Source organism: Nerophis ophidion, linkage group LG10 (genome assembly GCF_033978795.1).
Source record: "Nerophis ophidion isolate RoL-2023_Sa linkage group LG10, RoL_Noph_v1.0, whole genome shotgun sequence".
Lineage (NCBI taxonomy): Eukaryota > Metazoa > Chordata > Actinopteri > Syngnathiformes > Syngnathidae > Nerophis > Nerophis ophidion.
The window spans coordinates 35370095-35398059 of record NC_084620.1 but is presented as its reverse complement, the minus strand read 5'-3'; positions in this window follow the sequence as shown (position 1 = coordinate 35398059).

The window sequence follows — 27965 nt, the reverse complement described above, 5'->3', positions numbered from 1 at the left end:
TTGGAGCAATTTAACGATCTGGCAGACTAAAAAAAAGAAACCTTTTTTGAGCAGTAATCTTGTATTTCTCTGAGCTGAAGAACTATCAGGACGATGTAATTGAATTAAACAAGGTTCCAGACTTGTTCAAGGTCAGATGTGCTGGACATTGCTGCAGAGGAAGTACTACAAGGTCCGAGTCTGGCTCACACATCATTTAAATGGTGGCGGATGAAATACAATACATTTTTTACCAACGGTTGAGGTAGGGTGTGAATCACAGGCAAAAAAAATTGAAAGGTACAAATCAATCCAATAGTGTTTTCTGCACGGACGACCTCATCATAAAACCCTTCTGGCTACAAACTGTCAGTGTTTTTATGCTGGACTTTTTTCCACGATGAAACCCACACTCATTATTTTTGCCTATTGTCACGTCATTATTGAGCAAATTATTCTGTTGCACTTTTCAGATTGTCTTTCATGGGGCAAATTGGAATGGTTGTGATGACTGCACAGGCTGTCGAAAGAAAGACAAATTCCCATTGAATGTAGTCAAATGTGTGTACACTGCGTGTATACTGCTTTCCATAAATCCTCATCATTGTCAGCGGCACTCTAAAAGGCTTGACAACAAAGTGTGCAATGTATCAGTGCCCTAGAAAATGAAACACGTGACTCAAGGGCAAGGTAGGTTTAGATATCGGGACGGCCAATTTGTTCCTACCAACCGTTCCACCATCATAACTGTCACTAGTCGTAAATAGCACACATCATACATAACTCCTCTCTTAGCAGATGAATGAGCATATCCCCCCAAAAAAGGCAACTTTTGGTCAATTCATAGTAACAGCACAGGAGGCCATCAGCACCTTATTTTAGTTGTACAAGTATTGACCCATATACCATTTTTTTTCTGATTATAAGTCACAGTTTTTTTCATAGTTTGCGAATTATACTCAGGAGCGACTTATGTGTGAAATTATTAACTCATTACCGTAAAATATCAAATAATTGTATTTATCTCTTTCGCGGAAGAGACAGAGAAAATGTCAGCAATCGTCAAACACACGTCAACCAATAAGAATTCAGCGGGGGAGAGTCATGGCAGAAGTGCATTGTGGGTCATGGGATGCTAACTGTTATATGCTACATGCTACTACCGTAGCTACTAAAATGGATCATTTAATCGTTGGCAGTAACTTATAAAAACTGAGAAGGGCTTAACAAAAATGGCACCAAAAAAGAAATCATGTACTGCAGATTACAAGATGGACGTAGTGAAATATGCAGCAGAAAACGACAAGAGGAAGCGGCGCATACCTTTGGAGTTGGCGGAGTTGTTTAGAAGCCACATCGGGAAGAAGATTTCATGGTATTTAGCGATTAGGAGTGACAGATTGTTTGGTAAACTTTTAGCATGTTGTATATGTTATAGTCATTTGAATGACTCTTACCATAATATGTTACGTTAACATACCAGGCGCCTTCTCAGTTGGTTATTTATGCGTAATATAAGATACGCTTATTCAGCCTGTTGTTCACTATTCTTTATTTATTTTAAATTGCCTTTCAAATGTATATTCTTGGTGTTGGATTTTATCAAATTGATTTCCCCCAAAAAATGTGATTTATACTCCATTGCGACGTACAGTATATATGTTTTTTTTACTTCTTTATTATGCATTTTCGGCCAGTGCGACGTATACTCCGGAGCGACTTATAATCCGAAAAATACGGTAGAAGAGTGAACCGTCCGCTCTTTATCATCTGATCAATTGCTCAGTGTAATACTATCAATGCTTTGGGTGCTGCCCTAGTGCCTGCAGTGCCAGAAATATTCTCAGAGGCAAATAGGGTCAGGTAGCAATTTTAAATGCTTCCTAAAATAGCTGTATTGGGATGATTTGTTTTCTCCTTTTCTGATTAATAAATGTTACAATTTTTCATAATCATGTTAAATAAAGCCAAAGCATCAAATCAACACAAACCCGTTCCAGATTAAACAAACAGTGTACAGGGATACAGAACAGGAACGCTGATGGGTCGCCACAAGGCAACCTGTAAAAGATGAGAAAAAAGGTAAACGCTGGGGGAGGATGAGTAGAAAAAAGACAATCTAAACTGGGCTTCTAAGGAGTCCCAGTCTAGATTGTGGAAAAAAACTCATCTTACAACATACATGTCGAGACTTGCAACAGAGGGGAGGGAGTGGGGGCTACGGTGGCAGGCTGCAGCTCTTCAGGCGCTGCCTAGCCGTCCATCGCCCCTAAGGGATTCGCATCAAGGACGTTGGATGGGGGGGTTGGGTATGTGTGTGTGGCATATATTTGTTGTGTAAGCCTGCCGCGTGTCTCTGTTCCGCAGCTTTGGTGTTCTTGCCAGTCAGTCCAAAGTAAACAACAGGTATATACTGTATGTCCAGGAGAGACAAGAAAGGAGTTTGTTGTGTCTTCGCCGCACTGTCCTTCATGCATTTTGGAGTAGGCTTGCAAGCAGTTTTGGATGCCTCTGCACACTAAACAATGTTAGGTTAAAAAATAATCAAATTTTTGGGGACTGCGTGGCGAAGTTGGTAGAGTGGCCGTGCCAGCAATCTGAGGGTTGCTGGTTAAATCCCCACCTTCCACCATCCTAGTCACGTCCGTTGTGTCTTTGGGCAAGGCACTTCACCCTTGCTCCTAATGGGTCCTGGTTAGTGCCTTGCATGGCAGCTCCTGCCATCAGTGTGTGAATGTGTGTGTGAATGGGTGAATGTGGAAATACTGTCATAGCTCTTTGGGATCCTTAAAAAGGGGTAGAAAAGCGCTATACAAGTACAACCATTTATTTTTAACCCAAATGCTGGTTCAGAAAAGGACAAACCCCTTATGTGAGTTATTTTAACTCAACATTTTGGATAAATGTTTTCAACCCAACTTTTGCGTTGAATTATTGAACCAAAAAGTTGAGTTATGACAACATAATGTCTGGGCTATTCCCTACCAAACTATTGGGTTGAATCATTTTACCCAAAAGTTGAGTTATGCTAACTCAACGTTGGTTGGTTCATAATGCAAGTATTGGGTTTAATTTTTTTAACACAAAAGCCGAGTTATGCTTACTACAATGTTGGGTTATTCACAACCCAACTATTGGGTTGCGCAATTTAGCGCTCTTGGACCCAATAGTTGGTTAAAAAATATACATATTACTACTGGTTAGTCCTACTTATTCCCAAATAATGTTCCAAATTATTTTTATTCCATTAAAATATACTCAAAAGCAAGATATGAGTGACATTTTTTACAATAATTGCTGTATATGGTCATAGTAGTCCTATACAGCATGCTCACATATTTTCATGCACATAAGATGTGTGAGTGGAAATAATATTAACAAGATTAATCCATTATAAAAGTGGGTTATCAAAATAACCCAGCATTTTTTAATGTGTGCCCATGGGGTTTTGCAGTCTTGCTACTTTGTGACATCACAGTGAGGTAGATATACTAATTTGGACATAAAGAAAATGCACAAACCACAAGCTCAAATGGCATGTAATATGAGTGGTAATCTACTAGAACTGGCAACATTATTTAAATGAGGTTTTTGCATGTGCATGGCTTTTACCATGGAGACACACACGTAGGACGGAGGAGTCTATGTCAAATTGTCTGTCTTTGCAGCACAATTTCCTTTATCTCACAGCCATATCATAACTCCATCTTCTTCTGCTTATCCGAGGTCGGGTCGCGGGGGCAACAACCTAAGCAGGGAAACCCAGACTTCCCTTTCCCCAGCCACTTTGTCTAGCTCTTTCCGGGGGATCCCGAGGCGTTCCCAGGCCAGCCGGGAGACATAGTCTTCCCAACGTGTCCTGGGTCTTCCCCGTGGCCTCCTACCGGTTGGACGTGCCCTAAACACCTCCTTAGGGAGGCGTTCGAGTGGCATCCTGACCAGATGCCCGAACCACCTCATCTGGCTCCTCTCGCTGTGAAGGAGCAGCAGCCTTACTTTGAGTTCCTCCCGAATGGCAGAGCTTTTCACCCTATCTCTAAGGGAGAGCCCCGCCACACGGCGGAGGAAACTCATTTCGGCCGCTTGTACCCGTGATCTTATCCTTTCGGTCATGACCCAAAGCTCATGACCATAGGTGAGGATGGGGACGTAGATCGACCGGTAAATTGAGAGCTTTGCCTTCCGGCTCAGCTCCTTCTTGACCACAACGGATCGGTACAACATCCGCATTACTGAAGACGCCGCACCGATCCGCCATATCCTAACTGTCAGTTTTAAACGAGCTAAATAGATGCAAAAACAGCTACAACAGTTTTAAACTTGATAAATCACGTTGCATACGCTAAAGGATTAGCAACTCAACCTTTCAGTGTTATGGGACTTCTAATAATCAGCATATATTCTGCATATACATGAAAACAGGACATTTAGCGCAAATGGATTAATACATAAATACACAGAGGACATAAGTAAAGGAAATAAAATGACCTCAAATATACCTACAAATGAGGCATAAGGATGCAATATGTACATAAAGCTAGCCTAAATAGCATGTTAGCATCAATTAGCTTGCAGTCATGCACTGACCAAATATGCCTGATTAGCACTCCACACAAGTCAAAAACGTCAACAAAGCTCACCTTTTGTGTATTCACGCACAGCATAAAAAGCTTGGTGGACAAAATGAAACAAAGGAGTGGCATAAAACACGTCTTTCCGTGGTTGCATCGGAGAAAGTTGTACATGTAAACAAACTATGGTGAGTTCAAGGACCGCCAAAATTAGTAGGAAAAAACGTCGTTCTCTAAATACTCTCATCAGTGAAGCATGTTTTATAGAAAGAGGAATTGCTAACAATTAGGAAGCTGTGTGTCATGTTTGTCAATCTAAAAAAAAACATATTAAGCAAAAAATATATTTTTTCTCCTATCTTTTTCTATATTCATACATTTTCGACTTAGCTCCAAGGAGTCTCTTGGGCGGCGTTAAAGGGGAAAATTATCACCAAACCTATGCAAGCGTCAATATATACCTTGATGTTGCAGAAAAAAGACCATGTATTTTTTTAACCGATTTCCGAACTCTAAATGGGTACATTTTGGCGAATTAAACGCCTTTGTGTTTATCGGTCTTGTAGCGATGACGTCAGAACGTGACGTCACTGAGGTAATACACCCGCCATTTTCATTTTCACATTACAAACACTGGGTCTCAGCTCTGTTATTTTCCGTTTTTTCTACTATTTTTTGGAACCTTGGAGACATCATGCCTCGTCGGTGTGTTGTCGGAGAGTGTAACAACACTAACAGGTAGGGATTCAAGTTGCACCAATGGCAAGAAACCTGCCGCCAGACCCCCAATGAATGTGCCAGAGTGTCTGCACATTTTACCGGCGATGCTAAGGCAGACATGGCACAGAGATGTATGGATAACCTGCAGATGCATTTGCAATGATTAAGTCAATGAAATCACAAATGGGAGTTTTGTTGATGTTGTTGACTTATGTGCTAATCAGACACATTTGGTCGCAGCATGACTGCCAGCTAATCGATGCTTACATGCTACGCTAATCGATGCTAACATGCTATTTACCCTGGCTGTATGTACATTTGAAACTAGATACCCACATTTAATGCGAAACAAACACTTACCAATCGACGGATTTAAGTTGCTCCAGTGTCACAAGGTGCCAAAGTCCTGATCGTTTGGTCCGCACCTTTTACCGGCGATGCTAATAAGGCAGCGATGCTATTGGCCACTTCATTAGGTACACCCATGCTATGGCCAAATAGCGTCAATAGCTATTCGCTCAATAGCTTCAGTTTCTTCTTCAATTTTGTTTTCGCTATCTGCCTCCATTCTCCGACCATCTGTTTCAATACATGCGTAATCTGTTGAATCGCTTAAGTCGCTGAAGTCCGAGTCTGAATCCGAGCTAATGTCACTATATCTTGCTGTGGTAACCGTCATGTTGTTTGTATTGGCAGCACTGTATGACGTCACAGGGAAATGGACAGTTGCATCGCAAATAGCGAAAATCAAGAACTTTAAAGCTTTTTTTAGGGATATTCCGGGAGGTGTAAAATTTTGAAAAAAACTTTGAAAAATAAAACAAGCCACTGGGAACTGATTTTTATTGTTTTTAACCCTTTTGAAATTGTGATAATGTTCCCCTTTAAAGAGCCGTAGAGGGGCGGGTTGCAGACAGCCGCTCTAGTAGATCAGGCACTAATTATAGGCCACTGGCCAGAGAGGAGGACCCCTCCTCCCCCTCTAAGATAAAATATAATTTCCATCTGATCTAGGCATGCTCACAAACACACTGAGGTGTGACATGCAGTAACATAAATCAGTTTTTTTTTTGTTTTAATGTCGCTTTGCATCGATCGGAGAGTATAAAGGGCTACCTTAATGATGTGGCTGGGCGAGGCAATTTAATCTTTATCAAGTTTATTTTCGACCCTGTCCGTGGTGACGACTTCAAAATATACATCTTACGGTGTACATTTTCAAAAAACAAAAAGAGGGTTCCTTTTTAAAAGATACTTTAAGAGAGAGCGACCCCAAAGGGAATAAGCGGTAGAAAATGGATGGATGGAGGTGTGGTTTTCATTTGCAATCTGGGAATGCGGGCTTCACGGTGGCAGAGGGGTTAGTGCGTCTGCCTCACAATACGAAGGTCCTGCAGCCCTGGGTTCAAATCCAGGCTCGGAATCTTTCTGTGTGGAGTTTGCATGTTCTCCCCGTGAATGCGTGGGTTCCCTCCGGGTACTCCGGCTTCCTCCCACTTCCAAAGACATGCACCTGGGGATAGGTTGATTGGCAACACTAAATTGGCCCTAGTGTGTGAATGTGAGTGTGAATGTTGTCTGTCTATCTGTGTTGGCCCTGCGATGAGGTGGCGACTTGTCCAGGGTGTACCCCGCCTTCCGCCCGATTGTAGCTGAGATAGGCGCCAGCGCCCCCCCGCAACCCCGAAAGGGAATAAGCGGTAGAAAATGGATGGATGGAATCTGGGAATGCCTCCACAAGCAGACATCCACATCACGTAGGTTATAAATCTGACTGTGGAGCTAAATTTACACCAAAGCATATCCAATGCAAATTTTCTAGACCACAATTAAGTGTTTCAAATGTAGATTCAGTTATCATAAGTTCCATATAATGATTATGGTGTCCTTGACTAATGTGGTTGTTTTCCTATTTCATTGTTGTTTTTTTGTTGTTGATTTTATTTGCTCTGTTTTTCCCCTCCAACTGCTCCTGTACAAGTGTGAGGTGCAATGCCTTCAGCATGGATGAATGCATTGGTCAATAGCTACCTGACGTGGAATGGGGAGCAAACGAGGACTACCTCGAAGCAGGGTGAAGGCAAAAATGTTAGAAGGGAAGTGAAGCGAAGCGTAAATCTGGGAAAAAAAAAACATGGGAGGCAGCAATTTGCCGTTTTTGCACGGCAACCAAGTTTCAACCTCTAGTCATTTTGTCTCTTTTGCACCTTTCTGCAAATGTATTTTGCTCCTTTTATTCAAATTAATCAGAGCAAAAAATATGATGCCGATTCTGTCAAATGCATTTACCTGATACTTTGATAACTCGTGTCCTTTTTAGTGGGCTGAGAGGGACTCGGGATGACATGAGGCCTCTATCACCTTTAAAGTGTGTCTCATTGTATGTGAAGGATAACTTATTGGAATTTGTGAACTGTAATATGTCAATTGGTGCACTTGACTCAAAACTTCTTGAATCATCAGTCCCTTTTACACTAAATTGACTTTGAGTTCCTGGAAACTTAGTTCATGGAAGTATAGGTTTACGTTTTCATTGCATTTCATAGTTCATGGTAGTACTTCAGGTTCGTTCAAGCTGATGACGTGTCAACTAGAGGCCTAACATAACCAGAATTAATGATCATAATTAAAGATAAAAGTATTTTTTAATTTACTTTTCCTAAATATCTAAAAGTATTCATATTCTTTTCATGTCATATTATGCTCCTTCCAGTGATCTTGTTTTTAGGTTAGAGTTTTTAATCCAATCAGAATTCAGCTATCTTATGTTGCCATGCTGTACCAAACCTGCCCGAGGCCTTCAGAATCAACAATGCGGGCGTCTGTGCATTGTAAGTGAACGGGGACATACAGTTGATAGACAATTGCGACAGCCAATCAGATCACCAGTTGTTGTCAGTAAGGCCTTCTAGCTGGCCTAAGGTTGAACGTGACATTTACGCTTCCTGTAATTGAATACTCACCGGGACCATTGATGAATTTGATAACACACACAGTTGATAGACAGTTGCGACAGCCAATCACATCACAAGTTGTTGACAGTAGCCTATCTAGGTAGCCGGATGGTAATGAGACTGTGATTGGATACTGCCAAAGTGAGTATCCATTCACAAGTTGCAATTTAGCAGGAAGCGGGAAGCGTTGACCCATGTTGGTTAGGTGGCAGATATGTATTTGCAAGGCGATTTTCAAGAAGGATATTTAAAGAGAAACTACATCTTGTGAGATGATGTCGGCGATGAAATGGGGGAAAAGCCTGCAATTTCCACTCAAATCATTCAACTGCAAGGGGCTATATGGTGTTGAATGGGTGCTACAATTTTTCGAGTTCAAATATTTTATTTCTTTAATTTTTCACGTTTAGTATGTTTTTTTGCAATTTAAATTTTGACAGTACCACATAAGACATGTTTTAATTTCTGATGAGGGCATATGTATTTTTAAATGCGCCAGAAAATAACCCGTTTTGTACAATGTTGTTGGTGATTCAATGGCAAGTAGTTTGTAAATGTGTTTCTTTATAGTATTTCTCCAGCAATGGTCATGTGGTGAAATGAATTACGGTAGTGTTTTTCAACCTTTTATGGGCCATGGCACGATTTTTTCATTGAAAAAATCCGAAGACACACCACCAGCATAAATCATTAAAAGACAACTCAGTTGACGGTAAAAAGTCATTGTCACAATTGTTGTATATGACTTTAAACTATAACCAACCATGCATCAATATAGCTCTTGTCTCAAATTAGGTGTACTGTCACCACCTGTCACATCACCCTGCAACTTATTTTGAGTTTTTTGCTCTTTTCCTGTGTGTAGTGTTTTAGTTCTTGTCTTGCGCTCCTATTTTGGTGTTTTTTCCTGTTTTGTTGGTATAGCAGTTTCATGTCTTCCTTTGAGTGATCTTTCCCGCATTCACTTTGTTTCAGAAATCAAGAATATTTTAGTTGTTTGTATGCTTTTCTGCGGGGACATTGGTTATTGTCATGTCATGTTTGAAAGTACATTGTGGACGCCGTCTTTGCTCCACAGTAAGTCTTTACTTTGTAGCCAGTTCAGTTTTATTTTCTTCCTGCATAGCCTTCCCTAAGCTTCAATGCCTGTTCTTAGGGGGACTCACACTTCGTTTATTTTTGGTTTAAGCGTTAGACACCTTTTTACCTGCATGCTGCCTCCCACTGTTTCCGACATCAACAAAGCAACTACCGTACCTACCGGCTGCCACCTACTGATATGAAAGAGTATTACAGGGTTACTCTGCCAAGCTCAAGGGGGCACCGACACTCAACAACAACACATAATTTGAAGACTATAGTTACTGGTTTGCAAAAAATATTTTTACCCCAAATAGGTGAAATTAAATAATCTCCCACACCACACCAGACTGTATCTCACGGCACACTGATTCATGGTATTTTAAGATGTAATCATTGAAGTCGGACATCACTGAAGGCCTAGGTGGGAAACGCACGGCCCACCACAGGATGTCATACTGAGTCTGTGGTGAACAAGTGGGCTGTACTTAATTTTATGTTCACATGCACGTTCAGCTGTTATGATCCGCTGCCCGGATCATATTTTGATTTAGATTTTTGAGTCTTTTTGTGTTTTCTGTTAGTTTTGGACTCCTCTGGTTCTTGTTTGTGCACCTCTCAGTTTGGTTTCCATAGTTACTCATTATTTTCACCTACCTCCTGTTACGGACTTCCACCTGTCTTGTGATTACTGTCTTTATTTAAGCCTGCCTTCTCCATTCATCCAGTCTTGCTTCCTAACTTGCTATACGCAACAAGTGACGACTTGTGTTCCCGTTTCTGCTAATGCTAGCTTCCTTGCTAAGCCCATCTTGTTTTTCTAGCTCCCATGCTAGCTCTTTTGGTTTTGTCAAAGTCTGTTTTATTCTTAAATAAATCATTTCCTACCTGCACGCTGTGTCCGAAGCCCGTCTGCATCCCTGGGAGAACCAAATCCTCATCACCATGCGCCCAACTCCTTACATCAACCTTGCATTTGCACGTTTATGTTCTATTTCTGCTTAAGTTATGAGTATCATTTTATTGATTTGAATGTTTTGCATTGCAAGCACGGACTGACAGCTGTGTCAGACAATCAACTGCTGCAGGACGGCCATACCAAACCAATGATAACAATGGACTGAGTTCCTTCCATGGACATAAAAGGAATATCCGGTTCACTCGGGTTAAGCCTAATAACTACAATAATGGCGTGTCACTGACTATTGTTAGAGAATGGAACAAATTAATAGGAATATTTTTTAGATCTACCTTCATTCCACTCGTTAACTGCCTCCTCTATTTGACATTTAACCTCAAACAATGAGGTTGCCGAGTCCCAATAAGCACCTTCAAAGTCTGGCTGCATACTGAATATATTTTTCCGTAAATATGTTTAATAGAGTCTGTCCTTTTCTGGTATTGAACTGCAAACTAGTTTAGCAGTATGGCCGAGTAAATGATTGCAAGATTGTTCCACTAATCAGTGTTATTCTGCATCATATTGTTCTCTTTGTTTTCAAGTACGTTTGGAAGAGAAATGCACAAGAAATAACCACAATTTTCCCTACTCCCCGCGTACTCTAATGGCTGATGGAATTTTTGTGTTAAACCAGTCAGCAATAAACAGTGCAGCCTTCCCCTCAAACATTCATGCCAGAGACCCTTCCAAAGTCCAATGGAGAAACTAAAGACCAAAATAGTTCTTGGTGGACCTTTATTTACACAAGTAGTTTTTGGTGGAAACACTTGATGTTATTTCATTCACCAGGCCAAATTGGAAAGTTCCTCTAAACGGTGGAAAATGGCTGTATATTTTGAAAACAGCAGACATGTTATGTTACGCATGGGTCAAATTAATATAAGAAATTACTTTAATTCCAAATAAAAGTGCTATAATGTTATGTTATGTTCCATTACTTATACATTGTTCTTTTAAAAATCATGCACCATAAATCATATGGATCAGCAACACGCGGCTGTTTAGCGCGCCCTAGTGGCTCTCTGGACCTCTTTCAGAGATGTGTGAAAACGGAAAAGGATGAAAAAAATATATATATATTTTTTTGTTTTAATATATTTTCTCTAGGAGAACAAACATGACACTAACTTTCCTAATTGTTAGAAATCCCAGACATTATGTTAGACATGCTTCATTGATGAGAGTATTTGGCAAGCACTGTCTTGTCCTACGAATTTCGTCGATCCTTGAACGCATCGTAGTTTGTTTGCATGTACAACTTTCTCCGATGCTGCCAGAGAAAGTCGTGTTTTATGCAACTCTTCCTTTGTCTCATTTTGTCCACCAAACATTTTATGCTGTGCATGAATGCACAAAAGTGAGCTTTGTTGATATTATTGATTTGCTGGAGTGCTAATCAGGCATATTTGTTCAATCCATGACTGCAAGCTAATTGATGCTGACATTATATTTAGGCTGACTGTATGTACATAGTGCATCATTATGCCTCGTTTGTAGGTATATTTGAGCTGATGTAATTTATTTTACTTATGTCCTCAGTGTATTAAATTTATATTTACATGTCTCATGACACATTATCTGTATGTAACATTGGCTGCATTTCTGATAGTTTTTTGTGTGCCATGTTGTTCCAGACCACAGCAAACGTTACCCATCTTGCAAAGATTGTAATACATCTATTAAAAGAAGACCTTTTCTTTAACTAGGACACACAAATCTATACCTTTGGCCATTCTAAGCCAGCAATTTCCAGAGTTATCTAATCCTGTGAGAAGTCTCCATTTTACCAATGTTTTCCGATGTTGCTAAAATGCGTAGAATAAAAATTCAAATGCAACATTTCAGTCAACGAAGATTTGTGTCAGCCTTTTATAGTACACATCTGTATATCTGTGTTGGCCCTGCGATGAGGTGGCGACTTGTCCAGGGAGTACCTCGCCTACCGCACAAATGCAGCTGAGATAGGCTCCAGCATCCCCGGCCACCCCAAAAGGGACAAGTGGTATAAAATGTATTGATGGATATGCTGCCTTCATTATAACACTTATATAAGACTTAATTTTTTGCGACTCCACACAGATTTTTTGGGGTATTTTTGGTCCAATATGGCTCCTTCAACGACCCCCTGATATGAGTGAATAGATAATTATCAGCATCCCAATTAAAATGCATGCAAACAAGAGGTCTTGTAGAGGAGCAACATGTTCTCTCAAATTTGCTGTTCAAATAATTCATGAACACTCTTTTAATCTCCCGATTGGGACAGCGCCGCCAGAGGAAAGAAAACTGCAAAACCCCACCGTTGCATTGTGGGTATATCCCAAAAAAATTCAGGGCAGGTCAGTACTTGTTCACATGTGGTCGACATGACTTTGATCACACCGCCTTATGTTTCTTCTCCTTCCATTAGTGAGCCCAGAGCACACTGGAAATATGCAAGAGTATGCCGGTTGAATCGCTGCAAGCATTTGTTTGCCTCACAGTAGCAGGGAAGGAGAACTATTCAGCATGCAGACCACAGAATGAGCAGACCATTTAATTGTTCCGTCTGCAAGTTTAGTGTATGTGTGTGCTGCTCTTTTAAGTAGGTGTAATTCAACTGTCATGCTCAGTGTTTATTGTCAATGTCAGCGAGGTATTTTTCATCAATATTAATTATTTACTATTCCTCCTGTTGTGATCATCTGGTAATTTATCGGGCTTGTCACCGGACAGAGGATGGTTTGAGAGGGGCCAGACCGAGAGGAAAAGGAAGACAAAATATAAAACAAAAAGTAAAACAAATGACAATTTCCAGCATCGGGTTGGAGTTGCTCAGAGTAGAGACATGGAAAAAACAAAAAAAACATTGAAGTTGGCATGTTGTGTAAATCGTAAATAAAAACAGAATACAATGATTTGCAAATCCTTTTCTATTTATATTCAATTGAATAGACTAGTGGTCCCCAACCACCGGGCCGCGGCTCGATTGGTACCAGGCCGCAGAAGAATGTGTTATAAATTTTTTATATTTTTTTGTGTAATTTAAAATTGTATTTTATTTTTATTTTTTTTATTAAATCAACATAAAAAACACAAGATACACTTACAATTAATGCAAAAACCCCACAAAAAAGTCCCTTTTTCATGACAAAAAAAAAAAATAATAATAAACACTCCTCCCCTGGCTTTTGAACTTTGCACCTAAAAACGAGTTGGGAAATTGTGTTAGATTTATAAAATGAACAGAATACAATGATTTGCAAATCCTTTTCAACCCATATTCAATTGAATGCCCTACAAACACAAGATATTTGATGTTCAAACTCATAAACTTTATTTTTTATTTTTTTGCAAATAATAATTAACTTAGAATTTTATGGTTGCAACACGTGCCAAAGTAGTTGGGAAAGGGCATGTTCACCACTGTGTTACATCACCTTTTCTTTTAACAACACTCAATAAACGTTTGGGAACTGAGGAAACTAATTGTTGAAGCTTTGAAAGTGGAATTCTTTCCCATTCTTGTTTTATGTAGAGCTTCAGTCGTTCAACAGTCCGGGGTCTCCGCTGTCATATTTTACGCTTCATAATGCGCCACACATTTTTGATGGGAGACATGTCTGGATTGCAGGCGGGCCCGGAAAGTACCCACACTCTTTTTTTACGAAGCCACGCTTTTGTAACACGTGCTGAATGTGGCCTGGCATTGTCTTGCTGAAATAAGCAGGGGCGTCCATGAAAAAGACTGCGCTTGGATGGCAGCATATGTTGTTCCAAAACCTGTACGTACCTTTCAGCATTAATCGTGCATTTACAGATGTGTAAGTTACCCATGCCTTGGGCACTATTGCACCCCCGTACCATCACCGATGCTGGCTTTTGAACTTTGCGTCGATAACAGTCTGGATGGTTTACATCCCCTTTGATGTTGAATATTTCCGAAAACAATTTGAAATGTGGACTCGTCAGACCACAGAACACTTTTCCATTTTGCATCAGTACCTCTTAGATGAGCTCGGGCCCAGCAAAGCCGGTGGCGTTTCTGGGTGTTGTTGATAAATGGCTTTTGCTTTGCATAGTATAATTTTAACTTGCACTTACAGATGTAGCGACGAACTGTAGTTACTGACAGTGGTTTTCTGAAGTATTCCCGAACCCATGTGGTGATATCCTTTACACACTGATGTTGTTTTTGATGCGTATGTAATATCATCGCTTACGTGCAGGGATTTCTCCAGATTCCCTGAAGTTTTTGATGATATTAGCTCGTTGAGAAATGTTGTTCTTAAACTGTTCGACGATTTGCTCACGCATTTGTTCACAAAGTGCTGACCCTCGTCCCATCTTACTTTGTAAATGGCTGAGGATTTCATGGACGCTTATTTTACACCGAATCATGGCACCCACCTGTTCCCAATTAGCCTGTTCACCTGCGGGATGTTCCAAATAAGTGTTTGATGAGCATTACTCAACTTTCTCAGTCTTTTTGCCACTTGTGGCAGCTTTTTTGAAACATGTTGCAGGCATCAAATTCCAAATGAGCTAATATTTGCCAAAAATTACAAAGTTTTTCAGTCCGAACATTAAGTAGCTTGTCTTTGCAGTCTATTCAATTGAATATAGGTTGAAAATAATTTTGCAAATCATTGTATTCTGTTTTTATTTCCGATTTACACAACGTGCCAACTTCAATGCGTTTTGGTTGTTTTAAATGAAAATTGTTATCACAAGAGGCTGCAGTATATGCACTAAAAGGGAAAGTCTAACACCAATACAAATAGATGGAGTAGTTATTGAAAGGGTTGAAGAAAATACATTTTTGGGTGTAATAATAGATGAGAAAATGAACTGGAAAACCTCATGTAAAAATATACAACATAAAGTAGCAAGAAACATAATAATGACAAAAGGAAAATATTTTCTGGACAAGGTTTAGGCATATCACACAAATGACAACATCAGTATCACACGAAAATAAATTCACCTTAATGCAAAATCAGCGGGACACTACTGCAACAGCGGAAGAAGAAACTCTTCGCTCCTACCACCCCCTTAGGAATAGAGACCTTTTGTCACTTAACCCCTGGTAATTATCTTCCCATCAAAACCCCTTAAGAAGAAAAAAGAAAATTGAAGCTAAGCGAGTATCACCAAGGGCAAGGAGGGTCTTTCCAAGTAGATAAATAATGTACTGGAATCGTTGTTAGAATTTGTGGCATGTGCCGCCGGATCAAATGGTATCAATTTTATCATGAATGCTGGAGGAAGTTCATATCAGGTTCAGCCATCTAATAGGTGTGATTAGATTCTCTTAGCATGGCTGGGGCGAGGTTGGCGGAGCAGTAAGGGCTTTCTTTGGGTGCAGGTAGAGTAGCGATCTCAGGATACCCTGCCTTCCAGTAGATAAATGTACAGTCCAGGTAAGAAGTGAGGGCATATAATGGAAAACTGCAAACGGGGTGTAGAGGGGCAGCCATACTCAAGTCATCTCTCGGTTGGGGTTGAGCGGGGTCAAAGCGCTGATTGACATTGACAAAAGGGGTCTTCTTTGGAGACATACCTTGAATCTTTCGGGAGCCATTCACATTTGTTACCTATATGCATTCAACATAAATTACATATTCTGGTCCATTTGACTGCTGTTCTGTGGTCTTTACAAAGGACTAGGATTGTAGGGTATACCAGTATTGGTATAGTACCACAATACTAATCAATCAATCAATCAATGTTTATTTATATAGCCCTAAATCACAGTGTCTCAAAGGGCTGCACAAACCACAACACAAACCACTACGACATCCTCAGTAAATAAATAAATGGGTTGTACTTGTATAGTGCTTTTCTACCTTCAAGGTACTCAAAGCGCTTTGACACTACTTCCACATTTACCCATTCACACACACATTCACACACTGATGGAGGGAGCTGCCATGCAAGGCGCCAACCAGCACCCATCAGGAGCAAGGGTGAAGTGTCTTGCTCAGGACACAACGGACGTGACGAGGTAGGTGCTAGGTGGGGATTGAACCAGGGACCTTCGGGTTGCGCACGGCCACTTTTCCACTTCGCCACGCCGTCCCAGTAGGCCCACATAAGGGCAAGGAAAACTGACACCCAGTGGGACGTCGGTGACAATGTTGACTATGACAACCTTGGAGAGGACGAAAGCAATGGATGAATAGTTCGTTACTGTGCCGCCTCTAAAAAGTACTGGTCCCCCACCCTACCGCCCCTCCATTGTCGTTACGTCAAGACATTGCTGGTTTATGAGTATAGGAGCATGTTCGGCAGCGCACAATCACGGAGTACTTACCAGCAGACACTGTGTGTAAACAGAAAAGGGAGAACGGACGCATTTTGGCCTAAAACTATCAATAAAGGTGAAGTTATAACACTGAAACACCCTCACGAAGAGGTGCTTTAAGACATGGCTAACTAGCTAGCGGCTAAAGTCCAGCCGCAGTCGGCAGTGGTTTAGCTACTTCTAAATCACTAATCCTCGCCTCCATGGCGTCAAAGAAAGCAAGTTTCTTACAAGTATTATTATCATTGGAGGACGAGGAATTGCTGAAAATGATTTACCACACACCGTAGCTCACCGGCGTCAAAATGTAAACAAACGCCAATGGTGGATCTACACCTAACATCCACTGTAATGATACCAAGTACAGGAGCATATGTAGTCGTTACTACTATGATTACTTCTATATTCTTTATCATCACAAAATATTTGTTTTACAAATTTGTAGTATGTTTGAACTCGGGGAGATATATCCCTGGACACTTGAGGACTTTGAATATGACCAATGTATGATCCTGTAACTACTTGGTATCGGAATTATACCCAAATTTGTGGTATCATCCAAAACTAATGTAAAGTATCCAAACAGAAGAATAAGTGATTATTACATTTTAACAGAAGTGTAGATAAAACATGTTACAATAGAAATATATTAACAGTAAATTAACGAGTAGATAAATAATTCACTTTCTACCGCTTGTCCTTCATAACGTTGACAAAATAATAGGATGGAAAATTACAAAATATGTTACTGCATATGTCAGCAGATAAATTAGGAGCCTTTGTTTGCTTACTTACTAATAAAAGACAAGTTGTCTTGTATGTTCACTATTTTATTTAAGGACAAAATTGCAATAATAAACATATGTTTAGTGTACCGTATTTTTTGGACTATAAGTCGCAGTTTTTTTCATAGTTTGGCCGGAGGTGCGACATATACTCCGGAGCGACTTATGTGTGAAATTATTGGCACATTACCATAAAATATCAAATTCTTTATCTCATTGGCGGAAGAGACGTAGAAAATGTTAGCAATCGTCACACACACGCCAACCAATAAGAATTCAGCGGCGGAGGGTCATGGCAGAAGTGCATTGTGGGTCATGGGATGCTAACTACTATATGCCATATTCTACTGCCGTAGCTTTTAAAATGGATCATTTCATCGTTGGCGGTAACTTATAAAAACTGAGAGGGGCTGAACAAAAATGGCACCGAAAAGGAAATCATGTACTGCAGATTACAAGCTGGATGTAGTGAAATATGCAGCAGAAAACGACAAGAGGAAGTGGCGCATACCTTTGGAGTTGGCAGAGTTGTTTAGAAGCGACATCGAGGAAGAAGATTTCATGGGATTTATCGATTAGGAGTGACAGATTGTTTGGTAAACGTATAGCATGTTCTATATGTTGTCGTTATTTGAATGACTTTTACCATAATATGTTAGGTTAACATACCAGGCACCTTCTCAGTTGGTTATTTATGCCTCATATAACGTACACTTATTCAGCCTGTTGTTCACTATTCTTTATTTATTTTAAATTGCCTTTCAAATGTCTATTCTTGGTGTTGGATTTTATCAACTAAATTTCCCCCAAAAATGCGACTTATCCTCCAGTGCGACGTATGTATGTTTTTTTCCTTCTTTATTATGCATTTTCGGCCGGTACGACGTATAATCCGAAAAATGCGGTACCCTAATATTTTTTGTTAAAATAAAGCCAATAATGCCATTTTTGTGGTCCCCTTTATTTAGAAAGTATTGAAAAGTATTTTTAAAACCTGCTTGAACTGAAACCCTTTTCAAGCCAACTCTACCGTGATGTAAGTTGCATTGTTGACATCCAGTGGCGCAGCCTTCTTACCGTCCATGTAATAGTTTTCCCTCAATCCCATTTGCAATTGTCCCATACCGTTGTGTGGCAGTGAATCTTGTTGGCCTTTCAGCGTGCACATAACTTCACGCATCTACAGTATTATCAGTCAGCGGCTCCCTGGTGATGAGGCCGCACTAAATGTGACATTTGCGTTCACTGATGAGCTTGCAAATCAGGGCTTTACTGCCATCACCGAGCAGGGTGGATGCATATTCATTTATTTATACTCCTAGATTGCGTCCATCTACTAAAGCGTTATATAAATCTTCCCCTCCCTCATCAATTGGCAATCCGCTAATGCATGCCACAGATCCCTTCTTGACTAGCAGAGCTCCTCATCTCCGACACAGATAGATACACTTGTACTGGTCCTTCCTAAATATATGTGTGGCAAGGAATAGGATCATGGAATGCAGAGCTCGATAACGCCACCCCGGGGGGGGGGTGGGATTTCACCCTCCGAGGAATAAACTGGTTCTCGGAACCTACTTATTCAAAGAAACATGTGTTCAGTGAACGGTGGGGCTGTTTTATTTTATTGTTTTAAAAGATTCAGGTTGCGGTTTGTTGGCCGTGGGATCAGGTCTCTGTTTTTTGCAGATGATGTGGTCCTGATGGTTTCATCTGGCCGGGATCTTCAGCTGTCACTGGATCAGTTCGCAGCCGAGTGTGAAGCGACCAGAGGAATCAGGACCTCCAAGTCTGAGTCCGTGGTTCTCGCCCTGAAAAGGGTGGAGTGCCATCTCCGGGTTGGGGAGGAGACCCTGCCCCAAGTGGAGGAGTTCAAGTACCTAGGAGTCTTGTTCACGAGTGAGGGAAGAGTGGATCGTGAGATCGACAGGCAGATCGGTGCGGCGTCTTCAGTAATGTGGATGTTGTACCGATCCGTTGTGGTCAAGAAGGAGCTGAGCCGGAAGGCAAAGCTCTCAATTTACCGGTCGATCTGCGTTCCCATCCTTACCTTTGGTCATGAGCTTTGGGTCATGACCGAAAGGATAAGATCACGGGTACAAGCGGCCGAAATGAATTTCCTCCACCGTGTGGCGGGGCTCTCCCTTAGAGATAGGGTGAGAAGCTCTGCCATCCGGGAGGAGCTCAAAGTAAAGCCAATGCTCCTCCACATCAAGAGGAGCCAAATGAGGTGGTTCGGGCATCTGGTCAGGATGCCACCCGAACGCCTCCCTAGGGAGGTGTTTAGGGAACGTCCAACCGGTAGGAGGCCACAGGGAAGACCCAGGACACGTTGGGAAGACTATGTCTCCCGGCTGGCCTGGGAACGCCTCGGGATCCCCCGGGAAGAGCTAGACGAAGTGGCTGGGGAGAGGGAAGTCTGGGCTTCCCTGCTTAGGCTGCTGCCCCCACGACTCAACCTCGGATTAGCGGAAGAAGATGGATAGATGGATGAATGGATGTTTTAAAAGAGACTTATAGTATACTGTAAAATAATAGCTGGAACAGTCAACTCAGAATAAACACAAGTGGGGCCGGAGCTTACCACGGCGGCAGGGCAACCAGGGAGAAAATATCCAAACAATACCCTGCCAGTGAATAAAACCAAATTATTTGTGAGAAACACTACCAGCAGGAAAAGGGAAATGCCACTAGTTCTAGCCTACAGCACACACAAATGTTAAAAGGGAACTGCAATTATTTTGGAATTGTACCTACTGTTAGTTACTTTAGTCTTTATTTGAAGGGACAATGCACAGACACATGAAGCTCAAAGACAGATCCGTTCTCCACCAGAGCTCAATAGCTCAATAGCTCATTTCCATCTGCAGTCCCTGGCTACCTAAATCAAAAAGATACAACGATCATGCAATAAAATTATAACAATAGAATTATACGATAGCATGTTTTCAAATAAAGAAAAGTCATAAAATTCCCTTTCATTGATACATACTTAGTATATATTACTACTACACCTCATTTACATCATCACACAGACAATACATGCTCTTCTCCACTTTTTTTTTTAATGTAAATAGAAGTCCACTTACAGTGGAACCAATGTGATGTCCTCTATTCCACCCATAAACATCTAAAAAACACCAAAAATGCTAAATTTGTATTTTTTGACTTGAATATTAACTAAGTAATAGTGATATTGTCATTATAAGGGCTTACACAGATAAACTATTTATAGCGGCGCAGTAGCGTATCTAGTTGATACTACTATGATACTACTATGTCAATATTTTTTGGCATCACAAAATCTTTCGGTTTTTTTTATTTATATTATGTTATAAACTCAGGAATTATGTCCCTGGACACATGAGGACTTTGAATATGACCAATAAATGATCCTGTAACGACTTGGTATCAGATTGATGCCCACATTTGTGGTATCATTCAAAACTAATGTAAAGTATCAAACAACAGAAAAATAAGTGATTATTACATTTTAACAGAAGTGTAGATAGAACATGTTGAAAGAGAAAGTAAGCAGATATTAACAGTAAATGAACAATTAGATTAATAATTCATTGTCTACCACTTGTCCTTAATAAATCGGACACAATAATAGAATGGAAAATGACACACTATATTACTGCATATGTCAGCAGACTAAATTAGAAGCCTTTGTTTCCTTACTTACTACTAAAAGACAAGTTGTCTTGTGTGTGCACTATTTTATTTAAGGACAAACTTGCAATAAGAAACTTATGTTTGATGTACCCTAAGATGTTTTTTTAAAATAAAGCCAATAATGCAATTTTTCGTGGTCCCCTTTATTTAGAAAAGTACAGAAAAGTATCGAAATAATTTTGGTACTGGTACCAACCCAAAGACAAGGTGTGTCCTTAAGGGCACCTGGCTACATGTGCAAATAATCACATTCATGCAATTGAATGCCAGCAGACAGCTTTGTATATCCATCCATCTCCGCCTATTCGAGGTCGGGTCACGGGGGCAGCAGCCTAAGCAGGGAAGCCCAGACTTTCCTCTCCTCAGCCACTTCGTCCAGCTCCTCCCTGGGGATCCCGAGGCGTTCCCAGACCAGACGGGAGACATAGTCTTGCCAATGTGTGCTGGGTCTTCCCCGTGGCCTCCTACCGGTTGGACGTGCCCTGAACACCTCCCTCGGTTGGAATCCTGACCAGATGCCCAAACCACCTCATCTGGATCCTCTCATTGTGAAGGAGCAGCGACTATACTTTGAGCTCCTCCCGGATGGCAGAGCTTCTCACCCTATCTCTAAGGGAGAGCCCCGCCACACGGCGGAGGAAACTCAGCTGTGCAGAACAGCTTTTTATACGCATCAGTCATTTAAGAAGTGAAAAAATGTGAATGTGTTACATTATGATTATGATTTCATGAGTATTTTACAAACATCAAAAATTCAGCGTCCTTGTCTGCCAAAAAAGTTGGTAGCGTTATACCACAGTCGGAGCAGGTCAGACAGAAAGCAGCACTGGCTGCTATGTGAAACAACAAACAGCAACATAAAAGTGATATGTTCCTCCTTCTAGATTTTGGGAGTTGCACTCGAAGTGATGCAAATAAGGGGCGGGAGGCAAATGTCAGCGCTGGCCTACTCGACGCTCTGCGACGGATTAACAAGACTTTTTGTTGGCCGACGCACAGGCGAAGTCCCTCAACAGCCCCGCACATGCATATTCAGATCAGCCTCCTGTGTTTGGACCCCATAAAACTCCCAGAGCGCGCTCGAGCTGGATGCCACTGCAGTGCAGCCCTTGTGCTGAGAAAGGAACTTTAGAATTCATCATTACACCGAACGGCTGCGGCAGGTAAAGCTCAGGTCGGGAGAAGTGGTGTAATTTATTAAGGAACAAAAATAAGTTGACAATCAATCAATCATCCATCCATCCATTTTTTACCGCTTGTCCCTTTCGGGGTCGCGGGTTGGTGCTGGAGCCTATCTCAGCTGCATTCGGGCGGAAGGCGGTGTACACCCTGGACACGTCGCCACCTCATCGCAGGGCCAACACAGAAAGATAGACAGACAACATTTACACTCACATTCACACACTAGGGCCCATTTAGTGTTGCCAATTAACCTAACCCCAGGTGCATGTCTTTGGAGGTGGGAGGAAGCCGGAGTACCCGGAAGGAACCCACGCAGTCACGGAGAGAACATGCAAACTCCACACAGAAAGATCCCGAGCCCGGGTTTGAACTCAAGACTACTTAGGACTTTCGTATTGTGAGGCACATGCACTAACCCCTGTTCCTGTGCCTGTCAATCAAAGTTTATTTACATAGCCCTAAATCACAAGTGTCTCAAAGGGCTGCACAATCCACAACGGTATCCTAGGCTCAGATCCCACATGAGGGCAAGAAAAAACTCAACCCAATGGGATACCGCAGATGGGGACCCCCAGGCGACAGGTGCAATGGGCGTCGACTGGGTCTAGTTAATAGTGAGAGTCCAGTCCATACTGGGGCCAGCAGGGGATCATCTTGAGTGAGACACAGAAACGTCCCTAACTGATCCACCCCAGGTCCTGACTTTGAAATGTTAGCGGTACATCGGTGGTCACCTAAAAACCTCTCCACGCAGGAGAGGGGGTCAGAGCAGAAAAGAAACGGCAGATCAACTGGTCTAAAATGGGGGGTCTATTTAAAGGCTAGCATACACAAATGAGTTTTAAGATGGGACTTAAATTTTTCTACTGACGCACACGTGTCCATCAAACCTTCAGGCGGATCCCATTCTGAACAGACGAGTATGAGCGATTGATGCAATACCAAGTAAACACAATTTGACACCTGTAAGACAGGATGTTGTTAGGGAGAGTTTTAAACACTGTATAAAACATGCATTATTGGCAAAAAAAACATGACCTCAGGTTGCAATTTTGTCAACAAGAGGGATACCCCGGTAGATAAACGGGATGTGTATGGTTATATAAACCCACTTATCATTGTCCCTTTCCTATGTCATGGCCAGCAGACAACTGATGCACATCTGTAATAAGAAAAGCTGTTTACGAGGAGAAAAACACATCCAGTTCATGCCGGGGACGAGATAACACGGACGAGGCAAATACGAAGGCAGGCGAGTCAAGTTGTCCTTGCATGCACACGCAGGGAAGTATTGACAGGAGGAGATTAAAAACACATAGCCCACCCCATTAACCATCGAGCAAACAGCGTCTGTGTGCACAGCGTCTTTACTTCACAGGTCGTGCTGTGAAAGATGTGTCTCAGTTGCCCTTGACTGCCTCGTCTTCTCCTCCAATGCAACACCAAGGCAATTATCACCTTGTCTTTCGTCATAGCCCGCTCTTTTTAGCACCGGCCGCCGCCTCAGAGCTCGATTGGAGTTGGATTAATTGTCATAACAACAGGCGTACGAACTCCCAAACACCTCCCGCCAGACAGGAGCTAAAGAGATGACACCATCTTGAGTTATTCACGCTGACATTAGCTAGGCTGACCATATTCTGAAATCCCAAAAAGATATACATTTACATATACATATACATATACATATACATATACATATACATTTACATATACATATACATGCACATACACATACACATATACATATACATACACATACACATACACATATACATATACATATACATATACATATAAACCCAAGGCCGGGACCAGGAGAAAATTTGCCAATGATACTCGAACTTGCTTTTTAAATCCATCCATCCATTTTCTACCGCTTGTCGCTTTTTGTGGTTGCGGAGGGTCGCTGGCGCCTATCTAAACTGCATTCGTGCGGTAGGCGAAGTACTCCCTGGAAAAGTCGCCACCTCATCACAGGGCCAACACAGATAGACAGACAACATTCACACTCACATTCACGCACTAGAGCCAATTTAGTGTTGCCAATCAACCTATCCCCAGGTGCATGTCTTTGGAAGTGGGAGGAAGCCGGAGTACCCGGAGGGAACCCACGCAGTCACAGGGAGAACATGCAAACTCCACACGGAAAGATCCCGAGCCCGGGATCGAACCCAGGACTGCTCAGGACCTTTGTATTATAAGGCAGATGCACTAACCCCTCTGTCACCGTGCTGCCCTGCTTTATAAATAATATATTGATTTAAATAAAGCATTTTGTTTTCCTCTGTTGACAGCAGTGTTAGCGCAAGGAACTTTCCAAATGGGGTCCCACAATAAATTTTTGGGGTCCCACTTCTTTGTAAGCGTTTTGGAAAAAAATGATAAACGTATGCATTATCCCGTTATACAGTATATCACATTCTATATTGTGTTTTGGAAAAAGGTTGTCATAAACTATATTTAATTCATTGAAAGAATAGATGGATGGATAGATATATAGATAATACCGTATTTTTTGGACTATAAGCCACAGTTTTTTTCATAGTTGGGTACATACAAGCTGGACAAAAATACAAGCAGATTGTTTGGTAAACGTATAACATGTTATATATGTTATACAAACCCTGTTTCCATAGGAGTTGGGAAATTGTGTTAGAGGTAAATATAAACAGAATACAATGATTTGAAAACATTTTTCAACCCATATTCGATTGAATGCACTACAAAGACAAGATATTTGATGTTCACTCTCATAAACTTTTTTTTTTTGCAAATAATAATTTACTTAGAATGTCATGGCGGCAACACATGCCAAAGTAGTTGGGAAAGGGCATGTTCACCACTGTGTTATATCACCTTTGCTTTTAACAACACTCAATAAACGTTTGGGAACCGAGGAAACTAATTGTTGAAGCTTTGAAAGTGGAATTCTTTCTCATTTTTGTTTTATGTAGAGCTTCAGTCGTTCAACAGTCCTGGGTCCCCGGTGTCGTATTTTACGCTTCATAATACGCCACACATTTTCGATGGGAGACAGGTCTGGACTGCAGGCGGGCCAAGAAAGTACCCACACTCTTTTTTTTTACAAAGCCATGCGGTTGTAACACATGCTGAATGTGGCTTGGCATAGTCTTGCTGAAATAAGCAGGGGCGACCATGAAAAAGACACCGCTTAGATGGTAGCATATGTTATTCCAAAACCTGTATGTACCTTTCAGCATTATTGGTGCCTTCACAGATGTGTAAGTTACCCATACCTCGGGCACTAATGCACCCCCATACCATCACAGATGCTGGCTTTTGAACTTTGTGTCGATAACAGTCTGGATGGTTCGGTTCCCCTTTGGTCTGGATGAAACGATGTCGAAAATTTCCAGAAACTATTCGAAATTTGGACTCATCAGACCACAGAACACTTTTCCACTTTGCATCAGTCCATCTTAGATGATCTCGGGCCCAGAGAAGACGGCAGAGTTTATGGATGTTGTTGATAAATGGCCTTCGGTTTGCATAGGAGAGCTTTAATTTGCACTTACAGATGTAGTTATGAACTTTATTTAGTGACAGTGGTTTACTGAAGTGTTCCTGAGCCCATGTGGTGATATCCTTTAGAGATTGATGTCGGTTTTTGATACAGTGCCGTCTGAGGGATCGAAGGTCATGGTCATTTAATGTTGGTTTCCGGCCATGCCGCTTACGTGGAGTGATTTCTCCAGATGCTCTGAACCTTTTGCTGGTATTATGCACCGTAGATGTTGAAATCCCTAAATGTCTTGCAATTGCACTTAGAGAAACGTTGTTCTTAAACTGTTTGACTATTTGCTCACGCAGTTGTGGACAAAGGTGTGTACCTCGCCCCATCCTTTCTTGTGAAAGACTGAGCATTTTTTGGGAAACTGTTTTTATACCCAATCAAGGTACCCTCCTGTTCCCAATTAGCCTGCACACCTGTGGGATGTTCCCAGAGGTGGGTAGTAACGTGCTACATTTACTCCGTTACATCTACTTGAGTAACTTTTGGGATAAATTGTACTTCTAAGAGTAGTTTTTATGCAACATACTTTTACTTTTACTTGAGTATATTTATAGAGAAGAAACACTACTTTTACTCCGCTCCATTTATCTGCAATCAGATACTCGCTACTTTTTTTTTTTTATCGATCTATAAATGCACGCTTTGTTTGTTTTGTTTCTGTCAGACACGCATTCAAAGTAGGAACTACGCATGCTTGCGCTTCACCAATCACCTGCAGTCACTGGTGACGTTGGACCATTAAAACAGAGCCAGGTGGTCACGTGACCGTCACACGTAGAACCTGACATGTTGAAAAACTTATTAGGATGTTACCATTTAGCGGTCAACTGTACGGAATATGTACTGTACTGTGCAATCTACTAATAAAAGTTTCAATCAATTAACCAATCAATCAAAAGTGTGAAGGAAAAAAGAGACTTTTTATTTCAACCGTACTTCCTGTCAAAAGCCTAAAGACTGATCGCACAGTTCCTGTCTTCACAATAAAAGTGCCGCTCCATCGCGCCTGCGCTAACAAAATAAGAGTCTCCGAAAGCCAGCGCAAACAAACTAGCAAGCTACGGAGTTTGCCGCCAATGTATTTCTCGTAAAGTGTATAAAAACGAATATGGAAGCTGGACAAATAAGATGCCAAAAACCAACGACTTTTATATGGTATTAGACCGAAAGTAAAAACTTTTTTTCTCCTCCATTTGAAAACCTGGACGTTATCAGCACTATACTGTCTGATTCCAATCAATGCAAGTCATCAGAATCAGGCAATACACCAACTTATATACTTGTCTTCATTAAAGATAGTAATCTATATGTTAAACATGCATGTATATTCATTAAAACACCTTTAACATGTGAACAAAAACAGCAAAATAAATAAATATAAATTATATACTGTATATATAAAGGTATGTATATATATATATATATACATATATATATGATGTGTGTATGTGTATATATATATATATGATATGTGTGTATGTATATGTATATATGAGGTCAATCACCTCGACTTGGTCATTTATTAAGCAATTGATTAACGTTGAAAAACTTATTCGGCTGTTACCATTTAGAGGTCAATTGTACGGAATATGTACTGTACTGCAATCTACTAATACAAGTTTCAATCAATCAATCAATCAATCAATGCCTACTGAGCCTATGGTGCTGTTAAGTTATTGTGGCTCAATTTTCCTTATTTTTTTTAAATTTTAATGTAGTATTATTTAATATATAATATTGTTTTAGTTGCTTAAGAGATATTCCTGGCTCTGAATCAGGAAAATTTTAATTACCGCATCAGTGTACAGAGTTGATGTAAAAAATTTTAAAAATAATGTAAAAACACTTTACTTACCACTGTAATTACCGGACTACAATACTCTTCATTCAATGACTGTAAATAATGTAAAGATAATGTAAAAACAAGAGTATAAAGAAATAATAATGTTCTATCACCTTTGTTCATACTACTGTCACTACTCAACTGCCAAAGATCTGTACACACCTTAATATTTGTTGCTTCCTATACTCTATATACTGTTATATTATTTGATCTTGCACTGGTACTGTATTTGACTACTGTACTTTTATCTGTACTGATACTTCTACCATAACTACTGTGACTTATTGTGCAACTTAATTTTCTTGTAATTAATGTACATCAGAGCTATTAATTTTTTTGTATTTTTTTGTACTTAGTGTATTACATTCTGCAACACATGTTTGGATCC